The 27,190-nt window shown below is 38.8% G+C and overlaps 1 protein-coding gene and 1 long non-coding RNA gene across 26 annotated transcripts in view; both read right to left on the bottom strand.

Annotated features, from left to right (window-relative positions):
• Window positions 1-27,190, bottom strand: part of BRSK2 (BR serine/threonine kinase 2) — a 318,684-nt gene that overhangs the window by 259,212 nt on the left and 32,282 nt on the right. The gene's annotated exons all lie outside the window — the stretch shown is intronic.
• The window catches only part of LOC135579606 (uncharacterized), a 65,729-nt gene that overhangs the window by 18,369 nt on the left and 20,170 nt on the right, over window positions 1-27,190 (bottom strand). The window contains exon 2 of the long non-coding RNA XR_010473060.1: window positions 1-27,190. This exon is cut by the window's left edge and continues 18,369 nt beyond it. This is a non-coding gene — a long non-coding RNA (uncharacterized LOC135579606).

Raw genomic sequence — 27,190 nt, 5'->3', positions numbered from 1 at the left:
AGTCAATAAATCATTCTTGCAGAATTGTTACTGACCCTGAGCAAGCCCTGGGAGGAAAGACGCAATCTCTGTTCACCAGGAAATAAAAGACTTGTTAATTTTTATTATTTTTGTTTTTAAGTTTCAGATACAGAACAAAGAAATAAAAGCGAAAGAAAAAAAAAAAAAAGAGAGACAGAGTTCAAGAAAGGCAGGAAGTGTAAAGCCCGGCCTTCAGTGACCAAGTGGAAGAGGACATTTCTTAAGTTCTGCTGCTTGATGAACCTAGTACTGACTCACCTGGAGCAGAACTGCATTGTCAACATTTCAGGATAATGGCACAATCCTCAAGAAGGCAATAACATACAGTCACTCTCCTTGCATTGTCCTAGTGGGTTTTGTTTTTTCCAGACAATTTATGAGTTTCCATTGGTCAAAATATATTTTTCTTTTTCCAGATTTAGACAAATTTTTCTTTAGACTCTGAAAATATTTTAAAGTCATTAGCTGTGTCATTATTACTTCAATGGAAATGTGCTCACTAATATACTAGGTAAGGCATCCTCTTAGAGAATTCAAATAAATACAAGTTCATCACATGATTCTGCCTTTGGTGACAGAGGGTGTTACACCTCCAGCCTGCTATATATCCACATTTACACTGTGGGATTTCACCTTCCTCTGTGAGACTGTACTTTCAACCAATGGGACGTGAATGTTTCCAACTTTATTTTCTATTTTTAAATCAGGCTTTAAAGTGATGCTTTCCATCAAAACAGGAAATTTATTTGGAATCTCCACAACATCAGAAAAGCAAGAAATGAATGATTAATGGCCACGCAGTTTTAAGCAAATGCTGAAGGGAATTTAACCCTGTCATTTGAACACGTTAGCACTTTCTTGCATCTAAGAGGCTGAAAATGTGCTCCACAAATGAGCATTTGTTTTATACATACATACTACACAAATCTGAAGTTAATCATCCTCAGAGAACAGGTGAAGAAGAGTAAATCACTGGACTGAAAATTCTCACCAACTTTCATGACAACATTATTTGATAAGCAGCAGATAGCAATTGCCTTGTACAGGCAATTCTGCCTTACTGGGCATACACAGTGTACATCTGTACAATTACGTTGCACGTATTCTAATTTTTGCAGTGTGGATAAAAGACACTTTTCATCAACAGGTTGGGTAGTACAAGTTTCTAACATATTCTCTGGATGCTATCATCTTAATGCCATAATGACAAGAATCCTTCAGAAATATCAGCAGGTAGATAAGCAATACTTTGTCCCCCATGTAAAAACTAATGTGTTCTGACATTGTTTCATAATCTGATGGCATTTCTTCTACACAGTTGTCTCTAACCTTCCCCTAGACCAATGTGAATTTTAGCACTGGCTTCACTGGAAACAGGAATAAGCCCTTTGTCAACAAAGATCTAAAGCCACCTTTGCATGACATAAAAGGAAAAACTGAAGAGGATTCTCGGCACACAGGAGTTAGCTACAAAAGACAAATACAGCAGCTAACAGCAGTTATTCCTGTAATCCTACATTGCTTTACTTGAGAGTAAGATTACTTCTCCACTGCACTTGGCATATCTAAAAAAAATTACAATGGCATGTCCAAGTCACAGCAGAGGTAAAGAAAACAAACCAGGCACGTACATGCTTCATTATCGCTTCACTTCATCATTGACTAGAACACAAGAAAATCAATAAGAATCCTATGTGAACACATCCACCATAATAAAATACGTGGCTTACATATATCAAATCCTAACAAGTGTGCTAGCATGCTCAGTGGAGAAAATCACTTCATAAAACAATCCCATGAGAGAACTAAAAACCAAAAAAGCTGTCTAAGGAAGGGACAAAACTGAATGAGGTATCCATAGGATAAAGAGATAACAATAAGAACTCTTAATCAATATACTGGACTTGACAGGCCAATGCTTCTACCCATTATTCTAAGTCTTAGTTAACTTCATGCCTCCAAAGGGTCATATGCATTTTTGTCCATGCTGGAATCAGTAGACTAAAGTGACCTGCGTCTATTTATGTCCCTCTAATCTATTTGATTCCTACAGAAACAATCCATGCTACACAGAAATTACTACCTGTTTAGGTCTCGCTGGTCTCCTTTGTAAGAAGAGGGAGTGCACAGCATCACTCTTCCTGCTTCAACAAGTGCCTTGGGAAATGCAATTCCCTGGTGTTGGAAATTTGTAATATAACCTCCATCTAGTTTTAAAATCCTGCTGTCTCCAATCATTCCCATAAGACATGCAAACAAGTCAGGTTCACAGGTTAAGGATATACATGGAATAAAACCTAAAGTTTGCCACAGTAGTTTTCAGTTATTCTGATTTGCCACACTAGCAGTAATTTGCTCATTGCCCTGTACTACACAAATTTTGATTTACCTGAAGAAGGGTTTTCTCTGTTATTTGGTGGTAGATTTCTGACAGTGTTTTTCCAAGCTAAAGTTTAGTATTCTAGCCCAGGATCTGTCTCAAGTGCTTATCTATAATATCCTCCAGATTTAACTTCTACTGACCTCCAAGTAGGCCAAGACATTTTAAAAGAACTGCATCTATCTGAAAATCACATTATCCCAAGAAAGTTAAAAACCTGTTCCTGTAATTACTAAGATTATTGACCAGGAGAAAGTAGACAAGATATATTATTTTGTTTGTGATTTTAAAATCTGTCTTATTGTCTTCTCTTTCATTCTTGAGTTAATTTGTTTGGCATATTTAGCCATTTTTTTCTGTGCAGCAAACTAACACAATTTTTTTTTTTTGGTAATGTATACCATTTAATAAAAAATAACTGAGAAGACATTTCAGCAAGAAAGACATAATGAAGAAAAACAAAGAAGAAAGAATAGGCCTGAGAATTATCTTGGTATTGTAACTTACATCTTTCTAAAAGACCTGGCATAAAAGATAAAAAAAATCTAATACTTAAAAAAGAAAAGTTCTACTGTTAAACTGTCCTTTACTATCACATAGTTTTCTTAATCAGTTAAAACGCAAATTCAAAGTGATAGTGCCCCTCGAATGTTCACCTATTCCAATTTCCTTGATCTTAGCTACTGCCTATTATTCCAGATTGCTTTTATAACATACTTTTATTGAGCTTTCTTTACAGTCCTGTACGATAATGCCAGAGAGACTTCTCGAATCAATTCTCAGTGCACCTGAATCAATTTTTGAAGCTTACCATGTCAAGGGAACAACCTTTTTTTGAGACTAGAGCTGGTCATATGAGTGTCTAATACACTGCATTAAATTTCTTCTGTAATTCAGTGTCAGGCTTTAAACCTAGTGCTGACAGTAGATATAACACATGCTTGTAAAAACAGAGAGTAGGGTATGAACTTGCATTACAGGTATTAGAGCACACATTTGACACCACAGTTCCCTTCCATTGTGAAAACAACAATGGGATAGTCCCACTTTCTCAGCAAGATCCTGACATTTGGGCACAACTCCTCACGAAACACAAGCCTATGAATTAGTTTCACATGACAGAACTAGGACCTGAACCTTTGATAATGGTATTTAAAGAACAAAACCCACTGGTTTCTTTGATTTAGGGCAAGATTCCAAAGTCCAGAGGATTCACTAGTGTACCCAGGAAGACAACCTTGTTTCTATTACCTAAAAGTAGAAGTGACATATAATTTATTAACAAAAGAAGTCTAGAGAAAGTCACAAAGTGCTGTGTGTCTGTGAGGATCTCCTAGATCTGTACTGGGCACATTCACATCTCATTCAGGATCTCTGCTCTCCAAGGAGTAAGCTAGCAGAGGCTATTAGTCCCACTCTCACAATTCTCATCTCCCCAATAACAACAACAGATGATGATTTTGTTTCCTCCCAAAATCCACCACTTTATGAGTGTCTACTCACAGTGTCTACACTACTGTGCTCCTGAACACACTGTTATTAATTCTCTACTTTTCTCAACAGAAGTAATATTTTTGCCATAGTTACTATAACACTCTCAATGGACAAAAAAAGGTATCATTTGCCTCTTTCTTAGAGTACTCAATTGTAAGACGGAACGGTCCTTCCCCACATATTACCACCATAAAAGTGTCATTTCTATTTCCAATTAAGAAGGTACTCCAAACTCATGAAGAGAAACTTTAATTACTCAGCAGCTTTGAAATCTCTCTCTACTGTACACAGATTTAATCTTAAGTGTGTTGCTTGCTAAATTTTATGTGGACAAATCAGCACATTTTTATTACTGTCATGTTATTTAAGAAATAAGCTGAGGGTCTGTAAATATAGAAAATGACTCCTGGTTTGTGCTTAAATTTTGGATACTGTTCCTAAGTCACAACATGCCTCAAAACAGTATTTCACTAAAAACACTTACAAACAAAACAGAAAAAGACTTCCATAAAGTAGAAAAATAACAAGGTGTTACAGTTACCTATTCCTATTGTTTGCAGTTCAGTTAAATGCAACTACAAGTAGCTCTTCCTTTTCAAGAGCTCCAAACTCTCTTTCCACACTAACAAATAATCAAACAGTTCCCCAGTTCCCAAATCTTAAGATTTTTTCAGCTTTTTATGTTGGGCGAACATGTTTAGTTATATACCTGCATTTTGTGTATGTGTGTGCATTTAAATACTTACACATACTTTTGCACTTATCTACACAAAAGAGACACTCAAATGCAATAAAAATGAGCTTCTAAAAAAAGTCCATGTAAAGTTGATGCCCATATAACAGAGCAGACCCAGAAAATAACTGGGACCAGAAGGGAAACATTTTCTCCCAGCTCCCCAATCCAAAAAAGCTTTTGCTTCTTGTTGAAGGTGATGTCAAAATCCCCAGTTACCTTTGGGGGAGTTTTCCCCTTCTTTTTTAAAAGGTGCTGTTAATAGCAGGTCAGTCTGACCAAAGGTTTCTGTTTTGGAATAAAAATAAGAGGAGCCTTCTCTGGTTCTTCTTGTTAAATAGCTCAGCTGGAGTCACATTGTGGAGGTTTTTAAACTCATCACAGCACAATATTGAAACAGAGTGAGAACCCAGAGTCTTGGACAAGCTCTTCAGATAAAACTCATAGTGCTGTATGGGATGCATCTTAAAACACATTTTTTAATCCATTTTCAACTAATTTTTAATGGTAAGAGAGACTATATTGCTCTACCTCAAAAACAGCAAAGTATAAAAGCCCACGTCTAGTCAAATATAAGGATACATCTAAGGGTGCATCATTACATCTCCACCGACTGAGCACAACAATCACTACTTCCTAACCTTCATGTTCCCATGAAACGACATATCACTAGACAGTCTCTACTTCCCACATCAGAAACTTCTCACAGTTTGTAAGCTGCCAAACAGGCTACATTTTATAATTTAGCTGTCCTCAGTTTTTGTAATGATGTTTATTTTTATTCTTTTTACACAAAAGTAACATTATTACCTCCTAATAAACTTCGCACTTTGCGCAGCTCTCAGTTGATGAAGTCTCTCGAACTAGAGTTGGATGCACAGAAGAACTTGTGATTCTCTCCATAAAGGAGAGTAGTTACAGTGATTTGTCAAACACCTCCCTAGCATCCTAAGGTTGTCTTCCAAGTTACAGTGGGGAGGCGATCATCACTGCAGAGTAAAAGGACACCTTCTGCCTCTTAAGGGAGCTTCAAATGACACCAGTCACTGGCTGGAGTACTGCTTTCTCTGTGTTGGTAAACCCCAAACCCCAACCGGGTGGGAGAATAACTGCAGTGGAAGTGCAGATATGTGCAGTAAAAGTGCACATAACGGGGGGTAATATATTGGAGTCAAGAGAGTCTGACAGCCCATGTGGGCAGGGAAAGAAATTAAGAGGACACTCCTGGCCAGAAGTGACACAGACACAGTGAAGAACAAAAACATCCATCTCTTCCCCCTTTCACTTACCAAACAAGTATTCAGAAAAGCAGGCAGCCACATCACAATTTTTAAAAATCACTGTTAGCAACCTAATTATTTGAACAAATCTTACGGCAAAGTCTAGTCAACATGAAAGATTTTACTTCCAGTAACAGTTTCAGCTCCCCTGCCACTGCCCTTCTATTTGTGCATGAAAAAAGAAGGGATGATGCATAAAGGAATATGTCTAGAAACACTGTCAAGTCTATCTCTAAACCATGTTCCTAAGAACCTCATCCACACATCTTTTAAACACCTCCAGGGACAGGGACTCAAAAACTTCCCTGGGCAGCCTGTTCCAATGCCTGACAAACCCTTCCACGAAGAATTTTTTCTAATATCCAGTCTAAACATCCACTGGTGCAATTTGAGGTAATTTCCTCTTGTCCTGTAACTTGCTACTTGGGAGAAGAGCGCCCCACCTTGCTACAACCTCATTTGGGGGAGTTGTAAAGAGTGACAACATCTCCCCTCAGCCTCTTTTTCTCCAGACTAAACAACCCCAGTTCCCTCAGCCACTCCTCATAAGACTTGTACTCCAGACCTTTCACTAGCTTCACTGGACTTCTCTGAAATCACTCCAGCATCTCAATGTCTTTCCTGTAGTGAGGGGCCCAAAACTGAAAACAGTATTCGAGGTGCAGCTTCACCAGTGGTAAGTACAAGGAAACAATTACTTCCCTAGTCCTGGTGGCCACACTGTTCCTGATACAAGCCAGGATACTGTTGGCCTTTTTGGCCACCTGGCCGCACTGCTGGCTCATGTTCAGCCGGCTGTCAATCAACACCCCCAGGTCCTTTTCCACCAGGCAGCTTTCCAGCCACTCTTCCCTGAGCCTGTAGTGCTGCCTGGAGTTGTTGTGACCCAAGTGCAGGACCTGGCACTTGGCCTTGTTCAACCTCGTACAATCAGCCTTGGCCCATTGATTCAGCTGTTCCAGATCCCTCTGTGTGGCCTTCCTACCCTCCAGCAGATCAACACTCCCACCCAACTTGGTGTTGTCTGCAAACTTGCTGAAAGTGCACTCAATCCCCTTGTCCAGATCATTGATAAAGAGATTAAACAGAACTGGCCTCAATACTAAGCCCTGGGGAACACCACTTGTGACTGGCCTCCAGCTGCACTTGATTCCATTCACCACCACTCTTTGGTCTGTGTCACAATACCACAAACGCAAGGGGACACAAAACAGCAGGACACAAAACAGGAGCTAAGAAGGTGACTTGAGCAAGGAGAGTCATATTTCTCACTCCAGGCATGCAGCACTAATTCCATTTCATAGATGCTGGCAGGCTTAACCTCAAAACTCCTAATCTTCTTCCAAACTATGCCACATCCACTTCCTTGAATCTCTGTGTTTCAATACTTAAAAATACACTAGGATTTTGATTTTAACTCAGGCAGTCACTCAAACATTTCTGCAGGCACTAAGATGTGAGAGAGTGTCAATGGACACAGTATTGCAGTTACATTAATTTAGAATATCAGGAGAGTCAAAGCTGGAGAATGTTATGGTATGCTCAAAAAAAAAAAAAAAGTTCCCAAAACACCTCCTAGAATGAAGTCCTGCAACTTTTATCCATGTTCAATATTCATTATGCACAAAATCCTGAAGAATTCATGCTTAAGCACCACAGACCCCAAGGATGCCAGAATCCATCCCAGGAAGACATGCAAAGGTAGCACCTTCCTTGCAATTACCATCTCAAATGTTTTAAAATAAGCAACGACAGCATGGACAAACACCTTTTTATATGCAAAAGAAGTATACAGAGAGGTGAAAATATTCAATCCCAATCAACAGTTACTGCAGTACTACAGAATTATATCTGCACATTTTAGTGAGCAAACATATCATGCAAAGAACTGTGGGCATAAAAGAATTTCACCGAAGGCCAGCCCCACTGTGCATTTCTTGCTGTTGTCTTAGAAGCACACAGAAAACCAGCAACGTGAATGGGGCTCTAGGCATAACAAAGTCCTCCCACAGCCAACAAAGAGCACATAATTCAGGACTAATTTTAGGAGAAGTTACATGTATCAAAGTAGGGGGCATGGGGAAGATGACTGAAAATACACACCACAAAACTTAACTTTCATGTATACAAGTGCGTTAGACCTACAGTGCCATAAATGTGCTTAGCGTTTTACTAAAAAACTGATAATTCCCCTGTCTCTAGGAGCTTATGTTCCACATTCAATAAGGTGATAATACTTCTTAGAAACATTAAATGTACTATAGCTATTTTAAGAAGTAAAGAAGCCTTAGAAAGAAACACTGTAAAACTCAACCTTGCAATGATTCAAAATACAATACACTTCAGTGCTTCTTGGCATAGCTGAAGGCACATTCCGGTAAAAATAAAAAATAGTGCTTCATCAAGTGCCTAAAGGGTCTTTAAAATTCAGTGCTGCATATGCAATAGGCATTTTGATTGTCACTCACAACAGAAATGTTACTGTATATGAAGCAGTACCTGACAGCTGTTTAATAACATATGACATTATAAAACAATTATTTTTGTTAGTTTGTTTACTTTTAAGGACAGATTTGACAGAAATTTGGTCACAATTACAAAATCAAAACTAAGGGGTTTCGGGCAAAAATCCACTGAAGGCTTTTGTTCATTGATACCCATAAACAATGGGCTTTCAAGGTGAAACAATGCACCAAGAACTGTCAAATGAGAAATAATTTAGAAGGAGGAAAGGAAGAAGGAAAAGCAGATAGCTATTGAATAGATTATCTGAAACTCAGATACTGAGCTAAGAGAGACATTTATGTGCCACATTGCTAAACCTATGGGAGACAGCCAACCACAAACCAGACACAGGTCTCTAATGGTACTACTAGTAACAACTGTATTTATTCTTGCAATTTCTAAACATTAACCAAAAAATGGTTAGAGTGCCTGCTTACAGTGCTAGGCACTCTGCAAGTTTAGAAACATAGCTGGGATATCTCCCAAAGTCTAACAGAAGACAGTAAGCAGGACAGAGGAAAGGCTGAAGATAAACACAAGTAGCACAAGTGCAGCAAAGGTTTGTAACCCTCTGGGCAGTTTGAGGAACATGGGGGTGTGTGGGCAGGGTGTTTATTGTGAACACCTACCACAAAGGGAAGGGAGGAGCCTGGAATAAGGGCTATAACACAGGGAGGGTAAAACCAGACAGGATTGAGCGACTGATATTAAGTTTTCAGCGCATCACCAGTGAGCACAGGCCAGCAGCCACCCGGGCCAGAAGCACAGGGCACTCTCTGCATGGCCTCCAGCCCTTGCTGAGCCGCTTCTGCAGCTGGTGCCAACATCTGCTGTCCCTGGCTGGCCGCTCCCCCAGGCCACAGAGCCAGGTCCTGATGGGAGGAGGCACAGCCATGGCCCCAGTGATACCAACACAGCCATGTCCTAGGGCTGCAAGTCCCCCAATGAGACTGTGGTGACACAGTTCACTTGAGCCTGTGTTGGACTATCTTGAGTCTCTCATCTGGTTCCAGTCACTCCATTCCCAAAAGAGATACTAGGACAACTTCAAGGGTATTGATTATGGAAAAATAATATCTGCTTGGAAGGACTATCTTTGGATACTTAAAACTAAACAAACAAACAAATGACTGGATACTCAGAGCTTGCTTAACAGTGAATAAAGAAAGAAATTATTAAAAAAATAGAAATATAGAAAAACATATGCCCCTGTGATGGAATGATTTACTGCAGTATGAATGACAGTTAAGAGGAAAAAAAAAAAAAAAATGCAGACAACTGTATAATCCAGCAAAGAAACTGAAACTGCAAAACAGTCTCCAAATGAAAAAAACAAAGGTCCAGTATTCAAAATTCTTAAAAACAAGTGTAGGCAAAAATGTTTAAATAACCAAAAGAAGTGTCTCAGTGTACAACACATAACAATCCTCCAATGACAAAGTGTTGTCTGGATAACCTAAGGCAGCTTCTCTTAACACCTATTTGCTGATTACAATTTGATTGAAAATAAGGGCACTGAAGACTACACAAATGCAACTGAACACCGATAACTGCTAAGACCTTATGTTAATCCCTCTTCCCTCTTACAAATAATGCTGCTGAATAACCTCAGAACTTCAAAATATCTATACAAACTGGAGAACTCAAAAATGAACATACACATACACTCCATATCTCAAAGTTTAGAACACAGCTCTTGAAAAGGAAAAACAGTACTTACATCTAATATTATAATATTACTTCAAAATTCCTAATTTGACACTTGGTATGTAACAAACACTGGGAGCTAATAACATTCCTTTAAATAGACAGATTTACAAAAAGAATTCATGGTATAGACCCTGTAACTTACTTCAACATCATTATTTATTCTTTCACAGCATAGCTTGATTAAATATGTTGAAGATTAAAAAAGAAAGAGACAATTAAATCAAGCTGTATGGTATAAAGGAAATTTTTTTCCTAACATAATGAGATCATACCATTAAGGCTCCACTGCTTACAACTTACAAGTAATTTTCTTGCTTTATGGGATATTGTCCTTCATTCATACACACACTCCATTATGCATTACAGATAATGTATATAGGAGACTAAATGGAAGAAATTGCAATAAGCATTTCACACAAGATAATGGAATGGATATATGATACAAGGGAGGCTCAGCATGGATGCAGAAATCCACTTATCGGGCCCTGCACAGTATTCCAGCTATTTATGTAAAGTTTAAGTTATCTGGAGAAAGAGGAGAGAAGGGGAGATTCACAGAAGAACAAGGTTATTCATTTGCTTTAGTAAACCTGTGTGATAAACCATTACTCACATTCCTCACGCCCATACCTTTGGACTCACCTTCACCGGGACTCTGTTGTGGTTAATGCCATTACTACATAATAATGTAAAGGTGCAGGACAGAACTGGGAATAGCAATGTGAAATTTTTAAAGAACACATTTACATGGAGAAAAAGACATTTCACCATTACAAAATCCACAATTCTGTTAGAGTTTTCTTTACTGTCAGCTGTCCACAACTCCAAATCCAAGTTCTCCTGCTGAACAATCCATACTATTCATCTCATGTCATCTCATCGTGGGAGAGGTTTAATACAAATCAAACCATTTTGGATCTCCAGTCCCTCTACTTAATTTAATAAGATCTGGATCAGGCTTCTGGAATTTAACCTTATCTCACAGGTTTAGCTATGACAGGAATCACTAAAATTTAAAGACTGAACCTGTCTTTGTGTGTGAGTTATTATTCAAGGGATGCTTTCCTGGCAAATTACGATTCTGGACTGGATCTCTCTTCCATCAGATATTAATTTCCACTATAATTCCCAATTCTTCAGCCTGTATTTTTCAAAGAGGTCTTCAGTACTGAAACAATTTGTGATGAGGAAGGGAATTCACAAGTGAAGAACAGAACCCTAAAGCTCTTACCTGTTTTACCTGATCAGAACAACTTCAACAGACAGCAGGACACAAAGACGTTCCCACTTTCTACTACACTTCTCTCAGTAATGCCCTGGTCACAAAACTCCATAAAGCAACTTTCAAGGCAATGGCAAAACAGGACAGATTGTTTGGGAACCAGATGTAGCGCCATCTCTGAACAGGGCTTCACGACTTACAGAAAAGAGCATTTCTTAAACACTGACTGCCAGCATTTTGGTTTTTAATATTTAGTTTAAGACCATCACAGTCACTCTGACACACATGCCAAACAGAATATTACCTTATTATGTCATCCAATGTCCAAAACATGGGCATATCTTCTATGTCGAACTTGGTTTTGCATTTACTGAGGAGTTTTGCTACTGATATCAACAGCGTTAGTTCACAAGCCCCTTTAATCAGTAGTTGCCCTCCACAGTTCTTTTTATAAATGTTGTTAAGTACAGACAAGTTTAGGAACATTACTTATGTCAAGAGTGCCTCCCCTCTTCTCCATGCTCAGATTTTTCAATTGCAATTCATTAACACCGTACACACCAATAATAAAATAAAAATAAATTAAAAAGACATTGTCAACAATAGAATGCACATCTATTACTAACTACTGAACCCTCCAAACCCCTTTGCCATTTTAAAAATCAAGTGAAGAAAAGGACAAAGGTTATAGCACATAGTGAAGGAAATGATCTCTAGAACAAATGGCTCCTTCACTGAAAAAAAAAATAACAAAAGATTGAACCCTTTCATTGTTTTCTTGATTGTTGGTATGGGTTGCAGTAGCATTGAGAACTGTCAGGTAGCTAGCCTGAATTCACATACATAGTAACAACCACGAGCAACACTCAGAAACAACAAAAACTCTTAAAATATTATTCCAGCTTCAAACTATGTATATCTCCATTTATAAACACTGACACAAGCACAGGGAAAGAAGGATGCATAGATGCAAAACCCACATACATATATAAGCAAAAGTTAAGCAGAGATACATAGAACAAATGAAAAACTTTGAAAAACATAGTGATAATACCATTCACTGGTACATATTCCTTTTGGAACAAAGAGATGTTATATTTAACGAAAATAGGCCTTTTAAAAGCAAAGAAATTGCCTTAAAATTGTGTGCTCCATGATTTTGAGTGTCCCTATACTACAGTCTCTTAGTTTCAGAGTCCAAAATCCTTAAAAGAGGTCGCTAAACAAAAGAGACAGACTGCAGTTGAAAGACCTTTTTACATTTCCTAGCATCCATGCGAGACTTGCCTTCTTGGAAAGCCACATCCCTTGTGGTGGCAACAAACCAACAATTAGAAGTAGGTTAACTAAACCCCAAAGGATTATTTGCTTTCATTCTAATTTGTCATTTGGGCTTTTTTAAAAAAATGTAGATCTTAAACATAGGTGCAATTACAGTTAACAAGCAATGGTAGACAAGATTTTCAGAAATAGCTGCAGATATATACTTTCCTTAACTGTCATCTTTATCTCTGGAATGTGGATCCCAACTTACCTACTCACTCAAGGACACAATCTTCAAAAGCATTTCAGCGCTCTACACAGTGGCTCCTTCCAAAAACATCACCTTTCAGAAGATTCTGGTTTTAAAATGGTTTTGTCACTGATCCTTAAAGGTGCTATCTCCAAGATTTGTGTGCACTGCAAAGGAGCACTGGAGCTTTATTTTAAATAGTCAGTGTACTCGGAGATAATGGCCTGTAAATATTAAGCCTAGAGGAAGGTCACAGTCTTGCATATACTTGCTTCATTAATTTACAAACTGAAGACAATTCTGCTTTTTTTGCCTAACACAGTACAAATCTACTCGTATTCTTCTCAGAGCAAGGTGATCAAAACATGGGACTGGTGGAGACAAGGAAGACCAATTGGCATGACCAGACGCCTTGCAGGTCTTCCTACATGACTGCCTTTCCAGGCTGAGAGGCAATGTCATTCTGACCCGCATGATGAGTTGGAGGTGAAGCAACAGTTAAAACATGGAGCTGAGAAGCCAACAGTAGAACCTGAAAGCCAAAATGCAACTCAGTTTATGCCAGAAGAATGGCATAAACAGCCTTAGATCTTTATGTTGCAACACAAAAGGAAACTTAAGAAATAAAAACATCACAAGCAAAAATATGCAGATTGGGCACCTCCCCTGACACCACCTGAAATCCAACCAACCTCAAGTATATTTTTCATCACGCTATTGCTCCAACATTTCAGAAACAATCAAGACTGCATAAAATAAAGAGACCGTGTTGAATAACCCAATGGACACATGGATCTCTCTATCTCTTATCTAAGGATGACAGATTTGGGGCAAATTAATTGTTCATTTGCCCTGACTGAAATTCACTGAACAAGGCTCCACAATTTGTGAAGCCTGAGACTGAATCAATCTGAATGTCCCATTAATATAAAACCTACAAACAGAAGGCTTCCCAAAAGAGGCAAGGGGAATGCCATTCAGCAGGAAGATGACTAATGACAAGATCTCCTATTTTTTTCAATAACTCCAGCACAAATTACCACATCAGGCTCCTCAGAAACATTCTGCAAATTCAACACACATACAATCCTCCACAGCATGGACTAGGTCTGTAGGAACATAGTGGAGATCACTTGCACACAAAGACTTACCCCTACACTGAATCCTTTGTCCCCACTACAAGGTAAAGGGAAACCGCTCACAGTTTGGTGTATAAAATCACACCATTCACAGGACTACCCTGACAGGTAAGCAAAGAGAAAAAAGACCTAAAGACCTGATCAGTGAGACAGGGAAAAAATTTACTACAAACAGACTGAGCATTTCTGATGCTATGCCAGAACTGTGAACAGGCCAACTCTGTCACAACAAAAAGAAATTGTGTCGTACAGATCTGCATCTCTCAGGAAACTGCCCCCTTGTCAAACAGCCTTCATGCAGCGTTGCAGCACAACACTAGCAAGAATGATCTCATTTCTGAAGAAAGATCACTCTTATCTGACATGGTCTCAGAAGCTACCAAAAAGAGCAACTGCAGGACCAAAATCTTTGCTGCTGCAACAGCTGGCCCATAACTGATCACTTACACTTCAATGTCTGTACCAACTTCTTGGTATAAGTTCTCTTCACTTTCATTTTGCCTTTTCTCAAATATTTTCTGTCTCAGTTTCTAGTTCTCTCCTAGATATAGTTAAAAGAAAATCAAAACACCCTATTAATAATTCCAAAAATCTTGTTAAAACTGCTCCATACTTTGTAAAAGAAACTATTTACCAGGCCTTTCAAAGACTGAGTAAGGCAGGGTGTTAAGCCATCTATGAAAGGTGTGACGATTTAAAATTTATTCACTAGCATAGCAAGAAAACAAGACAATATCAGATTGCCAAGCCTTTGTGTCTTTACACATTCTGAGATATCTGACACACGTAATTTCTTTGTTTTTCCATCACCAGGCACTAAAGGCTTAGATATTACATATTTTGTTCAAGGCATCTCAACTTACTTATTACTTACTACCTTCCATACTGGGGGGGGAAATAAATAAATAAATAAATAAATAAATAAATAAATAAATAAATAAATGAGAAACATACTGCTACTACAACATGGATTAAGTAAAAACAGAAGTTGCCAGTGTTTCTTGAGGGACTGGGACAGATGCATAAAAAGCCCAACTACTCCAGGATGTTATTTACAAAAAAACAGGAATGCAGCAAAAAAATCAGAACAATCCCCAAAGGCTGCAACATTTGTAGTGTATCCCTTCTCACACCATTCCCTACTACCCTTAGTTCAAAATACTTTCAACCAGCTGAGGGATAGAACCTCATATATTTCCTCATTATGCGATATTTACTTCCTACAGTTCCCACATCGGCCACCATAAACCCACAAATATAATTCAAAACCATTCCGGATTGAGACAGCCTCCTCATTTTAATAGCATTTCCTGAATAATTACTAATTTGTAGTTACCCTTATCACGTATTTCTGTAGTTTGCCCAAATCTGTAGTCCACTCACAGGTCATGCCTTCTGCCCTCTCTCCTTCTGAGAAGGCTGGTATGTTCTTACTCAACACCTTTGAGTATTTGAAAATTTCAAGTCTGATATGCTACCTTAACTCATTTTAAAGAAAAGTAGCATGTTAAAACAGCTGATCTGCTTGCCAGTAACACTGAACTACTATTCCTTCCTTTAAAAGAAAGGAAAAACTTCTGAAATAAATAGATACCTAATGTATCTGTTAGACACTAACAGATATCTAACAGATAACTTAAGGTTAGCTTTAAAAGACTACAGTTGTGGTGGTGACATATATCACAAAGGGATAAATAATTTTTAGGAGGATTAAAATATCCCCAAAATAACATTCAGCAAGGGTTATCCAAAGCAATATAGTAGATTATTCTTGCCTAAATACCATAAATACTTTCCTGCTATTTAGATAAACAGCTCTAGGGACACATTTTAAAACAACAGTTTTTAATAGTCTGCACTTGTTTTGAGCAATTAGAGTTTAAAAACAGGCATATTTTAAAGCTAGTGAAACACAGTTTCTGTGGGGATTCACAAGCACTGTTTCAGGGATCACTTTTAGATAACTCAGTATTGACTATTCTTTTTAAAAATACCACTAAATCTCATTTCTGCTGGTATTATATCAAAAAGCACCATCTCTACAGCATACATTACAGACCTCAGGGTTTCAAAGGCTTTCCAGTCACCTATAACTGCTCTAAGCAAGCTTTTACACCTAGAGCTGACACTCCTGAATCCTTCTCTACAGTAAATCAAAGTTTTCCCTTCATTTTCATAATATTTTTAAAATTATATATCTATATACAAACAGAAAGGCAAAATAATCCCTCTGAAATCTCCTAAAACAATGGTGCAGATTATATTACACTTCCTAACCCCGCTGCCCCGTGAATTATTTTAGTAATAAATATATGCTACAGAGAATATCTATCTCCAGCAGATTTAGTCTTGACGGCAAGGCTTGACTAAACAAGAATAAAAATCTGGACAAAATAGGAAAACACAGCTGAATCCTTCAGAGCAGTACTTGGTCACAGAAAACTTAGCATTATTTGTGTGAAATGCAATTACCAGAAACTCACATGAAACCAGTTGTACTGAATAAATGCATCAGTTTTCAATTTAGTCACTAAATCCGAATGTGTGACTGACACAGAAATCTTACTTAGCATATGAATGAAGAGGAAGCCGCAGCCAGGGCTCCGGTTTTCACATTTCACTGAAGGAGAAGCAGAGATCAGAACAGGAGACAGGTTCAGGTGGTGGAGGCTGTTTTTCCCATCTTATACAGTCACTCTGTGTGATGTGGGTCAGATTAGACTAGACTTTTGCAAGTAAACTGGTGCAACAGGAATATTAGAACACTCAACCGAAGAAGTTTTCCTTCACTATAGGTTAGTCAGTACCCTAAAATAACTGTCACCAACACACCGTTTGCAGTTCCCTGCAGGATCAGCCATTGGTCAGACTCTCTAAGATCCCATTAACAGATGCAAAATGGTCTTAAGTAATACCTCCTTTGTGCCTAAATATTTTAAGATTGCTGAAGGAAAAGCGCTAATTAGTCCTGTAGTCACACGTGTATGATTACGCTTAATATTATTCTGTCTTCTAATAATAGTTAAGTGCTAGGTAGGAACAAATGCGAACATTTGTAGTTAAGATCATGAGTTTTTAAACACACACACCTTTATGAAAAATTAGTATGTACGTGTTTAGACCATTTATGTACAAGAATTACATTGAAAGGTCAGTTGGCTTTCTGCTTCAGAGAAAACCTTCAACATAAAAAAGCTTCTGCATTCTGCACACACACAGAAACCCAAACAAAATTTCCATGTCAGGCAAAGCTTATGGTTCCTGAGACTGATCTTACAACTGGGGCCTTCAGTAAACTAAAGAGAGTGATGCCCAATTTCACAGACCACTCACAGTGAAATGAGAGAAATTTCACAGTTTTTTTCTGAAAATGAGGAGCAAAGGGAGAGAGGTTTGGTGGGCTATTTTATTTTTTAAATCTAGTCATACACGTAGTGCTGATTTTTTCTGTAGATATTTCAAGGTGCAGTGGAAGGGAGCACAAAGTAAAATAACCTTGTGGATGCAGAAAGCACATATCCACTAGGTGACTTCTTTGTGGACATAAGAATTGCCATACTAAATAAGACTGGTGGTCCAGACTGACAACAGCCAGTCTATCGATCAGAACAAAGAGCTAGAAATGTGTATTCTTCTCGATCCCCCTGTATTTAACTTTGTTCTGTCACCCATTATTTCAGCATCTGAACACATTTCACCTCTTCTGTGTATGATGGCAATGTAAATCTCTTGAAGACTTCAAACATGCAACAAAGCGTTATATCCGGTTTTCATTGAAGATCATAAAATCTTCAAATAGTTTGGGTTGAAAGGGACCTTCAAAGGTCATCTAGTCCAAACCCCTCTGCAATGAGCAGGGACATCTTCAACTACATCAGAGCCCCATCCAGCCTGGCCTCGAATGTCTGCAGGAATGGGGCATTGACCACGTCTCCGGGAAACCTGTGCCAGTGTTTCACCACCCTCATTGTAAAAAATTTCTTCCTCATGTCCAGCCTGAATCTCCCCTCCTTTAGTTTAAAATCATTACCCCTTGTCCCATCACAACAGGCCCTGCTAAAAAGTCTGTCTCCATCTTTCTTAAATGCCCCTTTAAAGTACTGAAAGGCCACAACAAGGACTCCCTGGAGATTTAGGATAGAGGGTTAAATGACACTGTGAACACTATGGAGGTATAAAAGCTTTAGCAAATTAGAAAGGTTTTGCAACCCTCCCTAAAAATATTTACACTGGACTTGTATGGTCTCCTCTATGAGTCTGTCCACAGCCCCATAAGCATCGGTCCACAGCTACATACACAGACTAAAAAATTTCTTCAGTATTTTTTTCTAGATTTTGTCAACTACAGTTTTCCAGAGAAGAATAGACATAGGCTGCTCTGTAAACCTTACCCTATAACAGAGTAACAGGGATCTGTCCTGTTAATGACTGGGGCACGGCAAGGAAGATCTCATAAACCAAGTGAAACACTGGAACACATCCACATAGCCTATACAGTGGGGCGAGACAACATTTCTTTGCAAGAACTTAAGTACACATTCACTTTCCTCAAACACAGCACATATTGCTGAAACTGAAAGACAAGAAGGCTCTAACAAATGATGGAGTTTCTTGGACCAAAAGCAAGCTTTAAGCTAGAAGTGGTGGGTCAAGTATTGATCCTGGACCAAATATTACAACTATGCTAACTGACAAACAGATTGCAAATAACCAGAAAAATTATAACGGGAAAGGAAATTTCAAAACACACAAAATTATCCCAGGAAAAAGCAGCTGAAGTGCTATTTATACTAGGGTAGAAATAGGCATTTCCTGGACATCATTATCATTACAAATCTTTGCTTACACACTACTAGGAGACAACAAATATTTATGACAAGCACAATCACCTTGTTTCAGTAGCACAGAAGATTAATTTGATCCAACACTGTAACACAGTTCATGTTAAAGGTGACAGCAACAATATGCAGTTACTCTAGTCACAAAGTCACAGAATCACATAGGTTGAAAAAGACCTTTATAATCATCAAGTCCAACCATCAACCTAAAACTGTCAATTCCACCACTAAACCATGTCCCTAAGCACCAGATCTACAAGTCTTTTAAACACCTCCAGGGATGGTGACTCCACAACTTCCTTGGGCAGCCTGTTCCAACGCCTGACAAACATTTCAGGGAAGAATTTTTTCCTAATATCCAATCTAAACCTCCCTGGGCAAACTTGAGGCCATTTACTTTCATCCTATCACTTGTTACTCGGGAAAAGAAACCATCACCCACCTTGCTACAACCTTCTTTCAGGTAGTTGTAAAGAGTGACAAAGTCTCCTGCCAGCCTCCTTTTCTCAAGGCTAAACAATCACAGTTCCCTCAGCTGCAATTCACAGGACTTGTTCTCCAGACCTTTCACCAGCTTCACTGGTCTTCTCTGAACTCTCTCCAGCACCTCGATGTCTTTCTTATGATGAGGGGCCCAAAAACGAACACAGGTGCAGCTTCACCAGTGACGAGTATAGGGGTATGATCACTGTCCTAGCGCTACTGGCCACACTATTCTTGATACAAGCCAGAAGTTGGTCTTCTTGGCCACCTAGGCAAACTGCTGGCTCATGTTCAGCTGGCTGTCAATCAACACCCCCAGATCCTTTTCCACCAGGCAGCTTTCCAGCCACTCTTCCCTGAGCCTGTAGGACTGCCTGGAGTTGTTGTGACCCAAGTGCAGGATTCAGCACTTGGCCTTGTTTAACCTCATACAATTGGGCTTGGCCCATTGATCCAGCCTGTACAGATCCCTCTGTAGAGCCTTCTTATGCTCCAACAGATCAACACTCCTGGTGTCATCTGCAAACTTGCTGAGAGCGCACTCAATCCCCTTGTCCAGATCATTGATAAAGATTTTAAACAGAACTGGCCCCAATACTGAGCCCTGGGGAACACCACTCATGACTGGCCATCAACTGGATTTAACTCCATTCACCACAACTCTTTGGGTCCAGCCATGCAGCCAGTTCTTTAGCCAGTCAAGATTATGCCCATCCAAGACATGAGCAGACAGTTTCTCCTGGAGAAGGCTGTGAGAAACAGTGTCAAAGGCTTTACAGAAGCCCAGGTAAGCAACACTCACAACGCTTCCCTCATCTACTATGTACGTTAGCTTTTCATGGAAGGAGATCAGCCTAGTCAAGCAGGACCTGCCTTTCATAAACCAATGCTGACTGGGCCTGATCATCTAGTTGTCCTACACATGCCATTTGATGGCACCAAAGATCATCTGCTCCATGACCTTCCCCAACACTGAGGTCAGACTGACAGGACTGTAGTTTCCTCGCTCCTCCTTCCGGCCCTTGTTGTAGATGGGTGTTATGTTGATAATGCATTTAGAGAAACGTTTCTATTATCTTTTATAGCAGTAGTCAGATTCTGTTCTAGTTGGGCTTTGGCCCCTCTAATTTTCTCCCTGCATAATGTCATGATTTCCTTGTAGTTCTCCTGAGTTGCCTGCTCCTTCTTCCAAAGATCATAAACTCTCCTTTTCCTGAGTTCCAGCCAAAAAGCTCTCTATTTAGTCAGGCTGGTCTTCTTCCCTGCCATTTCCTTTTGGCACAAGGAGACGGCTTGCACCCATGCCTTTAAGATTTCCTTCTTGAAGAGTGTCCAACCTTTCTGGACTCCTTTGTCCTTTAGGACTGACTCCCAAGGGACTTTGTCAACCAGGGCCCTAAACAAGCCAAAGTCTGCCCTCCAGAAGTACAAGGTGGCAGTTCTGCTGACTCCCCTCCTTACTTCTCTGAGAATTGAAAACTCTACTGCCTCATGATCACTGTGGCCAAGACCGTCTCCAACTATCACAGCACCCACAAGTCCTCCTCTGTTAGCAAACAACAGGTCATCGGCAAGTATCATCTACACCCTTACATTAAGATGCAAACCTTCAGCACCGACATCCCAAAATGTTACACTGACTAATGGAGCCTTTTAAATACCAGTGCCTAGAGCAAACAATATAAACTGCATGCTCTGCTGTCACCAGTTGTACTAAATAGGGTGTGTAATTAAGCAGTGCCAAGTGCACCAACACTCAAAGTATTCATGAACTGTTCCTTACCAACACTGATTTATTCCATTTTTTAATGATGACACTGCAAAATAATCCTCCTGCTCTACAAAAACTTAAAGCTGGCTAACAGTCCTAATTTTTTTAAAATACCTAGGAAAGCAGGGGCTTTGTAAAAGATAGGATGGGCGCACTCAAACACTCATGGGCTAGCAGGTACTGGCTGGCCATTTACAATAGCCAAAGTTAGCTTCCCAACAGCCTTTCCATATATTCAAGTTTTATCCTGCTCCTGTTACTCCAGCTACCTACAGACTGCAAAATATAGGGAATTTGCTTATTGTTTGGTTTGGGTTTTTTTGTAATTGGTTTGTTGGTTGTTGGGAGGGGAGGGTTTTTTTTCTTTTTTTACTGGATCTGCATGCACTCTGCCAGGAACTGAAATAAAACCTTCTATCACTGTGCTCTGAATCTCAAAGCCATCTTGTGAACTTTGGACAAACATCTACACTAAATGCCATAAAGATGAATTTCACAATTCTACCCTCCATTTCTCTGGCTGTCAGTAACCTTTCATTTTCAATAAGAAGTGAAGGAACTGGACAAAACAAGTAGGGAGAGAGAAGAGGAAGGAAAGAAGCTTTTTACAAACAGACAACTCTCCTGAAGGATCCAAAATTGAAGAAAACCTGCCTGCTTCCTGCAGACAAAAGCAGCAGTGCACTGCTCAGTCAAAGGTGTGATTTCTAAGTCTCCAGCATCATGACTAGTGCAAGGTGCAAAACAAGAGCCAGAAAGGATTCATTCCTTTCTTTCTCAGATTCATTTTTCTCCATCTATTTCATTATTATTTGTGTTATGGCACTATAAAAGTTTCAGTTAAGATCAAGTTTTCTTTCCTCTAGTCACTGAGAAGACAGACAAGCAAAGAAAAGGAAACTTCATGAAAATCCTTTTACAGACTGGAAGCTAAAACATGCGGAGTGATGGATGAGCAAACAGAGCTTGTAGAAGAGACAGAAACCTGAATGTAGGTCTCCTGAGAGAATGGAAAGAAAGGCTGCATTTCCTACCTCATTTTGCTGTGGGAAGTATAAAGAATTTTGAAAAAGAAATATTTTTGTCAGTCCACAATACCACTTGTGCACTAGAAACAAATTATTTCTTTGGTCACCATAGATATTACTCTCAAGTAAAAAGATTACAAGTTCTTAATTTTGTAGAGTTGGTTTCACTTTGCTGGGCAGCTATTGGGAGGTGGAGGGAACAAGTAAGGAGGAGAACAGAATTAAATTCATTTCAGTTGAGTACATGGAGAATTCAGTTCTTCTTGAATGGGGATTGAAAATGAAGACTTTTTTTTCTATCCCAATCTCTCTCTGCTTCAGTAAAGCTGAGCAACTGTATTTCAGACAGAACTATACTTTTCTTGAGTGCAATGTTCAAGATAGCTTTAATTGCAAATAGAGTTCAAATAAAATGAGATAAGTGCATTAGGAAAAGAAAAAAAAGCAGCAAGATGCCTCCATTTCCTCCCACTTCCTGTATAGACGTTACTGAGATATCAATCGATGATATTGTGCAAAGGACATGAGCTTTAAGCAATCTATCTGCCTTCAGAGAAACTGAGAATAGTCTTGGTTTTGTCTGCACAGCTGGAACAAATGGTCAAAATGTTCAGATGGTAACCTGTCCTCTTCCCCTTCCCATGTGGATATTCTCCGGCATTTAGTGGTTTTTGAAATGTAAAAATCTGCAACCATGAATAGTGATTGTTTCAGAAAGCTTGTAAGGTAGTCTAAAGGTAGGGCAAAAGAGAAACCTTATGGGAAAACAGGATTTTTATTCAAGGCTGCCTCATCACAGAAGGATACTTGGTTTTGTGGATATAACACTGCAAAGGAATTAGAAAGCTGTGACAAAATCAAAGCACTTCCAATAGGCTTCAGATCAAATCTTCAGATAATGGTCCTAATTCTGTTACCAATTTCTGTACATCTGTCAGCAACTCAACCTCTCCAATTCAGTTTCCCCACTTGCAAAATATGAATAATTATATGCATTTTATCTGAGTGCTATTATGAAACTAAGACTAACATTTCTAAAGCGCTTTGAGATCCCTGCGTAGAAGTTGCTATAGAAACGTACCTAGTGTGTTATTAATTGTGATTAAGAAACTGAAAATGTAATGAGTAAGTATGTATGCACAGAACAGGAAATCCTTATCTGAACTAAGTAACTGAGTAGAAATAAATTAATCTCATATACACTTGTAATCACGTAAGAAATATGTGATCCACTGGTGATACAATAAAGTGTGAGTCTATAGCAGCAAACTAAATGCTGTAAACTACTGTAGTCAGGTTACATTCAGAACATGAAAACTCCAGTAACCTGCCTTTTGCTCAGAAAAAACTGCCAACCACAATCCACTGATCTCATCCTATCACTTTTTATCAAAGCAGCCATCACTAAGAGCTGTTTTAAGTCCCAATTATGGTTGACTTTTCTATACAGAAAATTGATCACTGTAAAACATGGGTACTCTTTCATTTCAGTATATGGACTGATCCAAGAATGCAGTCATTAATGCTTAGAACTTCTAGTGCTGTACTGAAGAGTTGAAATTAAAAAACATCTCCATTGCCACTAATAGCTGCCAGTTTATTCACATGATGAAAAGTCTCAGATTATAACAGCATGGATATGGTGACATTCAAGTGCATTTTGGCAGCAAAATCAAAGAGCAAAGAGGAAGAAACACAGAGACAAGATACAAAGTGTATTCTGTCATTTTTATAAGATAAGTACTGGGCACCTCTGTTCTGATAATTGCAGAGCATTTTTCAATTCTTACATTAGCAGTCCAATATATGCATGAGGTAGATGAGTACAATTTATACATACAGAAAACTGAAGCTTAGAAACCTCTAGAACAATTTTCAAGGTCCATTATTTTCAGTTATTTAATTCTAGGTACAAGTTCTCAAAACAATCAGATTGAACATTAATGGGATATGATACAAACTCCTGTGCCTGAATGTTTTTAAAATGTCAAAGTAACTTAATAGCAGAGAGAAAGACAAAATGTGAATTTAACTTTGTGGATCCTTATTCCAGTTATCTTCTTTGCTTCCTTGGCTTGGAGGCTGATGTCCCAATTCGACCATGAACACTGGAATAGGCCAAACAGACAGCAAACTTAAACCGTTAAATACAGCTTTGTATTAAGATTCCTCCCTACTAGTTCAGATAATAGCAGATTACAATGAAAAAACTATCAACACCAAACTAGTAATGGATCATCCAAAATAGAAGAGTTGGAATGGACACAGTCCTGCCCCTAACAAAGCCAATGACAAAAGATGACAACTCCAGAAGAACAGCAAATGACCAAATAATTACACAGTTTATATTCACCATATTGGTTTAGATATTTTTGGCTACGCTTTTCTGGCTTAAAACCAAATCATTTTGTATACTACAAAGTCACATAAACATTTTGAAAATACCAAAACCATCACATTTGCAAAATGACCTGACAATGCCAAATCTCACAGAAGTGACAGGTTCATGCTGACAGAATTTTGCGAAAAATAGGTGCATTTTCATGTTATATATGGATTTAAGAACCCAAGATCCTACACACAGTGGAAGAGCTAGCTACTATTATAAAATATATGAGGAGAACTCCAGCCTTCTCCCTAGTACCTGTATCCCTTTATAGTATGCAAACATGGTACATCTCAATACTAATGGCATTTATTACACAGCTACTGCTGAACTGCGTATCTTATTTATCTGTTATAAAATAACTGATGCTTTCTGCGTTATTTAAATTAGAAATGAAGTAGTAGTTTTTAACAGGCTTTCATATTTACAATACAGAGAAATTTTTCCTAATGTAACTGCAGACATTTTAAAAGTAAAGCAAACTTGGAACAATTTAATATTTTATTCTTTCCCTTTAATTGGAAGTAACTTTTAAGGTCATGTATTGAAAAGCTGCATCTAAACAAAATGAAGTTTACTTAACTTTTTATGAGTCCTGTCAATGGGGTAGAAGTTTTGCAGAAAGACTGTATCACAAAGTATCTGATCAGTGAGGGTGACAACAAAAACTTACCGGCATCTCTGGTTCAGCTATTATTATCAGCAAAAAGAAAATTTAAAAAGTTAATCTCCAATACATTGTGGTTATATGCGTTGTACTACTATTAAACAGTGAAAGGGACTTCTGCATAGCTAGATAAGCAACAGTAATTAGCAGAATGCTTTTTTTGGTTCACTAATTAAAATAACAGTGTTCTAAAAGATGGTGTCCCATATGGAACTGCAAAAGGTTTTCCAAGAAGTGAATAGAAAACTGGCATACAAGACTCAGCATCCTTCCAAAAAGAGTTTAAATGCTTTTAGGGTTTTATTTTTCTTTAAAAAAAAAATAAAAAATAAATAAATAAAGCAACAAAAGGTTGGTATTCTATTGGTTTTGGTTTTTTGTTTCTTTGTTTTTAAGGTTTTCATTATGTATGTATAAGTATCAAAATTTTCAGTTTTCCAGCTGTATTTTTTGTGTAGCAAAGGCCACCTAATGTCTTTGTATTATTATGACCAAAACCAGGCAGAATGTAATCTTGGCTATCCCACTCCTCCAGGCAATAGACTACATCTATAAATCAGCTTTCTGCCCCTGCCCCCCATGGATCAATGTCACAGCAGCTATCTGGGGAGCAGCAGGGATGCCAAGCTGGTGACCGTGTTCCAACACTCCAATAGGTTATTCAACAGTGGTGTTAGGTGCCACAGATCAACACATCTGTTACGTTTCCTCCTATGTAAACCAGAGCGAAAGGGCAGTTCGTCAGGAAAACAACAGTAGGAGAGTGCTTTCATATCACCTTACTTCAGAAAGAACTACTCAAAGGTCAGCAAATCAGACAAGCAAAAGTCAAAACAAAAGGGGGGGGGAAAAGGAAGTAAAATTACTAGTATATGATGTGTAGATGGGAAAAAATATCAAATCCTTCTCAAACAAATGTTCTCTGTGGTCAGTTTTTAGACAGACACTGTCCTCACATAAGCAAAATAATGAAAATTTTCTCTTCCGTTTCTGTGTAATGCAATTATCAGTTGTTCTAGTTACTCATTCACTCATGACCCACAAGAACATTCAAAAAAACATGAGAAGAAAATGGGACAAACATTGCAACTTATGCTCCTGAGCCAGAGAGGAGGGTAACAAAAGATTTGATAGCTTTTCTATCAATAACTGATAAACGTATACTTCAGTTTCTATCAGAAGACATAATCCAGGCCCCAATACAGTGAAGTGGGAAATCTTTTTAGAGATTTCAGCAGGCTCCAGATGATTCTCAGAGTGATGTAGATCAAGGATGCATTCCCTATTTACAGAGCATGCTGAGCACCACCTGCAAATCACTGGCTAGACTGAACTTCCAGTGACTTCAGTGGAAACAGCAGAGACCCCGAAGCCCATAAAGCGATCTCCTATGCATTAAGCTGATGAAAAAGTCTAGCAGAATGAAGCTATGAATCAACTCTGACTCATAAAAACATAGCTTACACATCACAAAGATAAGGAAAACACACCTTTAGCAGCTCTGCTACAAAATGACCCTTCCTACCAAAAAAAGAAAGCTGATCTAAGGGAACAGTAAAACTGTCCAGTACTTTCAGGCACCTCTGCAGAGGCCTGGTGAACCTTGCTGGCCTTGCAACCATTTTACCGGTTCGTGCTTGTGTTTCCTCTGCTTTGGCTCAGTCCAATGCACAGGCGGTGCTGCTTAATGCTCTGCAAGAGGCTTTCAGTTCTTGCTTAACAAAGCTTTCCTCCCACATGTCATATGTATTCAGGCTACAGTCTGTTTATCTAATATCTCCCTCTTTCTCTTTCTCTCTCCCCCTCCCCCTCCTCTCCACCCCCTCGTCCCCAGAAGAGAATAACCATAATGTGCCTATCGCTTGCAGAAACAGACAGCTCAGCTCCCCCTTGCCATCTGGTCATACTTTGGTCTCTCAGCTGTCGCCAACATATGAATCCCGTTGTTTTGACTAGTGGGGTCCCAAGGAACAAGCAACGGTGCAGATTGCAGGGAATCAGGACGCCCTTTTCTCTCTTC

This window comes from Columba livia, chromosome 5 (genome assembly GCF_036013475.1).
Source record: "Columba livia isolate bColLiv1 breed racing homer chromosome 5, bColLiv1.pat.W.v2, whole genome shotgun sequence".
NCBI classification, from domain to species: domain Eukaryota; kingdom Metazoa; phylum Chordata; class Aves; order Columbiformes; family Columbidae; genus Columba; species Columba livia.
The sequence above is the reverse complement of the archived record's forward strand: the minus strand, read 5'-3'. Positions and strand labels throughout refer to the sequence as shown.